The following is a 7,765-nucleotide window of genomic DNA, read 5'->3' as shown; positions in this document are numbered from 1 at the left end:
TAGTAGTAGTAGTAGTAGTAGTAGTATGGTCCAATTGGACAAGCGTTCATTCTTAAAAAATTGGCACATAGAGTTGCACAATATTACAAATAAATGTCCTCAAATTATAAGTTGACAGTCGAGTCCTAAACAGCCCTGTGCCAAGTGAGTTGTTGCCCTTACAAACTCCCAAGAACAGCAGAAGTAAAAATGTACGAGTTTTCAAATTCAAATTTTATTTATTGTCGATATTTGTATATAAATTTATTTAAACATGCAAAGAAAATGAATTTTAAAAATTTCTAACAAAGCATCTGTTTAGGTTTTTGACTGATAGGCGTTTAAACACTATTAGGTCATACAAGCAGCACTGAAAAGTTAGTTGATGGGGTGGGGTAGATCTTAAAGTGGATCTGTGCCTTCCCGCATCTGAGCAAAAACGTTGAACTCCCAGTCTGACAAAGACATATTATAATCATCCTGTTTTGTTTTTATGTTTTTAAGGGTTTTACGGCGCTTGCAACACATTAAGGCTATATCAGCGCCAGTAAAAAGGAAGAAAATGGGATAGTAAAAAGTTCTAGAATTACAATTAAAGCATCCAAGAATAAGACAGGCAAAGGGGAATTGGTTCAAATAGGTGTAGATTCCAAGAGCACACTATCAGTGTACTTAGTTTGAGATCACTTAAAAGTCTCATCCAGACACAAGCACAGGTCCCTACTAAGAGGAATACACTCAAATGTTTACAAATCATATAATACACAAACAAAACATAATACAGTGCATAACAGAGAGATGATTTACAAGGAAAAAAAATATCATCTCCCAAAACTATCTATACATTTGACTGTTTCCCTCTCAGCAAGGGCATCTGGCCAGTGCCAGTACAAAACCAAGTAATTTCATTCCAAGACAAAGACAAAATGCATATTGGAAAACAGATATAAGGGGATAGAAGACACAGAAGTACCTCCCTGCCCACTATGGGAGGTCAGGAACCCCACCCATCCTGGTCTCTCCCTAAGATCAACAGATTCAATATTAGAATAAAACTATACAAGATAATAACTATCGAACCTCGATCGATCTCACTCCAGAACAAAGTCGGAGAGCAACGTGGAAAGGGAAAAGAAGATATGGGGGAATTTGTAAAGCATTTCAAAAGAACAATTGATATAAAAAGGGTGAAAATTATGCATTTTGGGTTTATACTGATTATTTTTTTCTGTTTAAATTCGAATATTTCCCCCCAAAAAAATACATGTTTTATGTTGTTAGCTGCTTGTTACAATTCTGCTGTTGTTTGACATGAGAAATAAAATATATCTCTGAGAAACATAAGAAAGTGATATCTTAGAAATATGTAAAATTACAATATGAAATGATGATATTGAGCGATGCAACCAAACCAATGTCAATCAACGCTAAATTTGGAGCACAGTAGTGATGGGGTGACCGAATTGATGAGAATGATGATGATGATGATGAATATGATAATGACGATGGTGATGATGACGGTGGTGATGATGATGATGTTTGTTTTTGTTTTTAAGGGTTTTACGGCGCTTGCAACACATTAAGGTCATATATCAGCGCCAGTACAAAGGAAGAAAATGGGACAGTAAAAAGTTCTGGAATTAAAATTAAAGCACCCAAGAGAAAGTAAGACATAGGGGAACTGGGAACAAATAGGGATCAGATGTAGATTCCAAGAGCATACCACCAATGTAATTAGTTTGAGATCACCTATAAGTCTCATCCGGACACAAGCACAAAATCCAACAAAGATGAATACACTCAAATGCTTACATTATACATTCAAAATAACAAATATAATAATACATAACAGAGAGATGATTTACAAGGAAAAAAATATCATCTCCCAAAACAATAACTATGCATTTGACTGTTTCCCTCCCAGCTAGGACTCCGCCAGGGCCAGGACAAAACCAAGTACGCAAAGACAGAAAGCATGTTGGAAAACAGAAATAAGGGGATAGAAGACACAGTATGCATCCCCCTGCCCACTATGGGAGGTCAGGAACCCCACCCAGAGGTGATGATGATGATGATGATGATGATGATGATGATGATGATGATGATGATGATGATGATGATATCATATTATATCAATAAACAGATAAAGGAATGGACCAATATTATTCCAAGTAAAATGTCATGTATGTAAAAACCCATGTCTATGGCAACAAAATACTTTGTCAACTAAAACTGTTCTGACGAGAGTCAATTCCAAAGAGTATGTTGTTATACAAGAGGGCTAAATCATAATGTGATACACCTTGTCCATATACTTTATCAACAAGAAAATATTAAGAAAAATATAAATATAGATAAATACAATGAAACTTACCTATTAAATAAACAAGTCACTTAATTTTAGCTGAGGCCAGAGTTGCCAGATTGCTTAACTGTCAGCCTAAATTCCATTATTTGGCTACAAATACTGCATCACACACACAATGCCATACAGTAGAATTACTTTAAACCGAAATTTTGGGGACCCTCTAAACCATTTCGGTTTAAAGACATTTTGGTTTAAAGCAAGTTCCCGTTTTGCAATGTTTTTCAAGGGTAGTAACTATTTAAGGAATTGCTCATTTAATGGTATCATGGGTTTCCCGTTAAATGGAGTTGTTGAATAAATGCCGTCTTCGTAACCATTAATTTATTATTTTTTTTGTGTGTTTTAAAAATATTTTTGGGGGTTTTCGTTTTCAATTCAAAATTATTGAAAGAGTTGAGTTCGGGATGTCGTGTATTTTACATATCTCCTTCTTGATCAACTTTTTTTTCATCGACTTCACATAGCATTTAAATTTTAAACTCCAACGTGTAAGCGCAGTGCTTTCTTTTAGTAAAATGCAAAGCTAAAATAAGATCGAAAGTTCTTGTGCGATAATTGATAATGAATGAGGCACAGCTACTCAGAGGTGAAGTGAAATGGAAATGAAAAGGCGTGTCAATGCTACGCTGTCTACTAGGCATCTCTCTTTTGTTGAAAAGCCATTAGGTTCAAAGGCCTAATTACATAGAACCCCCCCCCCTCACACACACACACACACACACATTTAAACAAAGTGGAATTGAAATGGCATGTCAATGGTAAGTTGTCTACCCCCCCCCCCCCCCCCCTTCCTTATTCTCGTGTTGAAAATCCAGTCAGTTCCAAAGCATCAACACACGACCGAGAACATCTCGCTTGCGTGATTTTACACCCCAACTCCCCCTCTTTCCTCATTTTTCGCCTGCCAGTCACCCGCTGTCTTCCTTTTCCAGTCTGTGCGATTGTGGTGTTGGCCAAGCCCAAGTGCAGTGTTTGAAGTGTTTGCCTACCCCCCACCCCCACCCCACCCATCACCCTCATCTTATACTTACGCTCTTTGTTTAATATCGCCGGGCATTATTACGTGTGGCCACCTTCCTCAATTTTTGAAGAAAAATGGAGAGAGAATAAAGGAAGGTGCTCTCAAGTTGTTTCGGTTTAAAGAAAGTCCTTCTTAGAAGTATTTCGGTTCATCGTAAGAATTAGTACAAAGATAATGAAGAAACTAGTACAATTTATTAAATTCTTTGCGGTTTAAGGTATTTTTCGGTTTAGCCTCTTTCGGTTTAAAGTAATTTTACTGTAATCTGAAAAAATTCATTTTCTAAATTTTGGCCAGAAAACTCTTTCTTTCAAACATCTATCCATTATAATGACACGATGAGAGTCTTTTTAATCGAACGATAATTGAAAGACGATGATGATGATTTTTGATGACGATGATGATGATGATGATGATGATGTTTTTAACAGTTTTACTGCACTTGCAACATATTAAGGTCATATCAGCGCCAGTAAAAAGGAAGAAAATGGGATAGTAAAAAGTTCTAGAATTACAATTAAAGCATCCAAGAAAATGTAAGACAAAGGGGGATTTGTTCAAATAGGAAACGGATGTAGATTCCAAGAGCACACTATCAACGTACTTAGTTTGAGATCACCTAAAAGTCTCATCCAGACACAGGCACAGGTCCCCACTAAGAGGAATACACTCAAATGTTTAAAAATCATATATATAATATGTAAACAAAACAATACAGCACATAACAGAGAGATAATTTACAAGACAAAAAAAAATATCATCTCTCAAAACTCTAACTATACATTTGACTGTTTCCCTCTCAACTAGGGTATCCGGGGCCAGGGCCAGAACAAAACCAAGTAATCTCATTCCAAGACAAAGACAGAAAGCAAGTTGGAAAACAGATATAGAGGGATAGAAGACACAGCACGTGCCTCCCCGTCCACTATGGGAGATCAGGAACCCCACCCAGTTATATAAGGGGATAGAAGACAGAGTAAGTGCCTCCCTGCCCACTATGGGAGGTCAGGAATCCCACCCAGTTGAAAGACGAGTTTTCTGACCATAATTAAAAAAACACAATTTTTCAGAGTTTTGTAGTTTTGATGGCAAGAATCAATTTTAAAAAGCTGGCATATAAACTAAAGTCGTGATTCACTTCTAGAGCTTCTCACTGCTAACACAGACTTATCACCACCAATAAGTAACAGACCTGTCAACCAAAAAGTATCACAAGACTTAATTCAGTAGTTCACATTTCAACAAAATACAAAGCATACTATTTGTTTCATAATTTTCAAACAAAAATTCGTATAATATTCAATTTCAAGAAGCATGATGCATTGCTCATCAAACAATCATAACGCAAGGAATGGATCAGATTCAGATGAGCAAAGAGAAAGAGGGCAGGCATGAACACCAATGAACACCTAAAGACTTGTTTTATCATCAAAGATAGTACATCATTCCTCCGATCTTGTAGGTGCGGCTATGCGGTCTTGTGGTTATGACACTTGTCTTCGGATCGGAAGGTTCTGGGTTCGAGTCCTGCTTTGAGTGGTGCATAGTTGAGTCCTTGGAAAAGGTCTTTTTACTCATTTTCTCACAGTACTCAGGTGAAAAATGAGTATCTGGTCATTAGCAGCATTGTCTCTGTCAAAAAAAAAAAAAAAGGTACCATCGCCCAACAGGCGCCATGTCTCGTCCTACATTTGAAGTGTTGCTGTTGGCTAGGGACCCCTCTTAAAGCACTTTGAGCAGGTTTAGTGGATATTGCGCTACACAAAAGTTCAAGTTTGCTTTTTTTGGTGTCAATATACATGAAAACCTAACAATCTCAAAAGATGACACCACCTTTTCCTAAATTCCATTTTTTTCATATTCTTGTAAATTTTCTCATATTTGTCTATTTCACTCTATTCTACTCGAAAAAAATCCTCCAAAAAAAACAAAACAATATGTATTTAAAATTTTGGACAGAAAACTTTTCCTTCAAATATCCATCAATTAAAATGACCCTCATCTTGCCAAAAACTCTCAAACCTGGGACTTCTCAAGTTAAAATGAAGGTAATTTTCATCGATTGAAATTGATGGATGAGTTTTCTGGCCAAAATTTTAATTATGTGCTTTTTTTTTCTCCAGACTACGGCACTGCTAACATCTCAAATCCGTATATAAAAAATGAACACAGGCTGCTTTAAATGCACAATAAATCTTTTCTTAAAATCTTATTTACATAATTACTTGGGCCCTTCACATTTGATTGTCTCCTTCCTGGATAAGGATTCCAGCTAGAGCCAGGAATAAAAACCAAGCAATCTCAATTCATGAAAAAGGCAGAGAGCAACGTGGAAAGGGAAAACAGATATGGAGGATAGAAGACACAGCACGTGACCTCTCTGCTCATCATGGGAGTTCATAAGATCCAACCCAGACCTTGCACAATATGATCATTTGAATTATAAACAAAATCACAACATAAATAATTCATTGAGATATCACAAACTTTAAACCCACTTAATTCAAATTTCTTAATAAATAAAGATATGCAGAAACAATGGGTCAGAACATAAAGTAAAAAAAATACCTTGTTCAGATTATTCAATAAATAAAACAAATACACCATTAAGATAAACTGCAGAAATGGGTCAAGACTAAGGACACCTATACCTATATGATACAGGTGTCTTTGGTTAAGACGTAAAGGAAAAAGTACCGTGTTCAGCTTATTCAATAAATAAAACAAACAAGCCATGAAGATAAACTGCAGAAAATAGGTCAAAACATAAAGTAAAAAAAATAAATACCTTGTTCGGCTTATTCAACAAATAAAACAAATTATTTCATCTCGATCACCACTTTTTTTCATAAAGCTAAGAAAACCAGATGCAAATTAAATATATCAAACACCTTTTCAAGTAGTATTAATAATAATCATAATTGAAAAATATGTGATTTTCACCTAACAGTGGAAGTAACTATATTCAACAAATTCAAAACAAAAATAAGATAATGATAAATCATTCAATGGTTCCAGCCATGTGAACAAGCATCAGTTCATTGTTTTTAGGGTTTTCCCCGTGTTAGCGACACTTGTTTTGTTGCTTGCAACACATTTATGTCATTTCAGTGCCAGTAAAAATGAAGAAATTAGGATAGCCCAAATTTCTAGGTTTAAAATCGTAGACAAAGGGGAATGGTTCAAATTGGACAGCGTGTGCTCAGCGGTATGGTCTTTGCTTCGTACCCAAAAGGTACCGAGTTCGACTACCCGCCTCGTTGTGTGGCCTTGAGCAAGTCACCTAGCCTTAGCTCACTTTGCGGTGATGCCTGGGTTATTCCAGTTTTCCCTTGGAATAGACCCAAAGGACAAATTTCCCCTTGGGGATGAATAGAGGGAATTTTATTATTTTATTTTTTTTTAGGTAAAGTCCCAGAGCACACTATCAGTGTTCTTCGTTTGAGATCACCTAAACATCTCATCCAGACAGGATCAAGAAATTTACAGATCATTATATAAATCAAAACAAAAATATAATAGTAAGTAACAAAGAAAAAAAAATATCTCCCAAAACTATAACTATACATTTGACCGTTTCCCTCCCAGTCAAGGACTCCGACAGGGGTCAAGGCAAAGCTAACTAATCTCACTCCTAGACAAAGAAATCTGGTTGGAAAACAGAAATAGGGGGATGGTATACACAACAAGAGGCATCCCTGCCCACCTTTTGTTTCTTCTAGAGTCATTTCAATGTAACATCAACTAGACTGCAAATACTATAACTTGAAATTAATCTTGTGACACAAATAGATATCAAAAGAAAGTATATCATATATAAAATCTAATATATATATATAAAATAAATGTAAAACGAAATTGCATATGATAAATACAAGAATAATGACATAGAAAAAGAAACAAATTTTAATTGAAAAAAAAAAAAAACCCAACAAAAATCTCATCAAAAATGGAGTTTTAAAGTAATTTATAGTTATTCAAAAGACGTAAGGAAGACACAACCCTCTCTCTCTCTCTCTCTCTCTCTCTCTCTCTCTCTCTCTCTCTCTCTCTCTCTCTCTCTCTCTCTCTCTCTCTCTCCTCTCCCTCCCTCCCTCTCTCTCTCTCTCTCTCTCTCTCTCTCTCTCTCTCTCTCTCTCTCTCTCTCTCTCTCTCTCTCTCTCTCTCTCTCTCTCTCTCTCCTCGTTTTCTCGATATTTCTTATTCTCCTACTCACTTCTTTTCATCATAAATCTTTAAAATAAAACAAGAAATAAAATTGCAATATTTAATAAATCACAAATACAAAATAAACAATGTATGTATATTTCAAAATAGCGTCTTACACGAGTCTACAACAGAATTAAGAATGTCACTCAGAACAAAAAAAAACTTGTCTGTCCTCATTAAATATGTGT

At 35.8% G+C, this 7,765-nt stretch overlaps 1 long non-coding RNA gene across 1 annotated transcript in view; it reads left to right on the top strand.

The window, feature by feature from the left end:
• LOC144956454 (uncharacterized) overlaps positions 1 to 7,765 on the top strand; it is a 150,065-nt gene that overhangs the window by 121,400 nt on the left and 20,900 nt on the right. The window lies entirely within an intron of this gene.

The sequence above is a fragment of the Berghia stephanieae genome, chromosome 11 (assembly GCF_034508935.2).
Source record: "Berghia stephanieae isolate SIO BIC M18660-M18661 chromosome 11, UCSD_Bste_1.3, whole genome shotgun sequence".
Lineage (NCBI taxonomy): Eukaryota > Metazoa > Mollusca > Gastropoda > Nudibranchia > Aeolidiidae > Berghia > Berghia stephanieae.
This window is presented reverse-complemented; position numbering and strand designations above follow the sequence as displayed.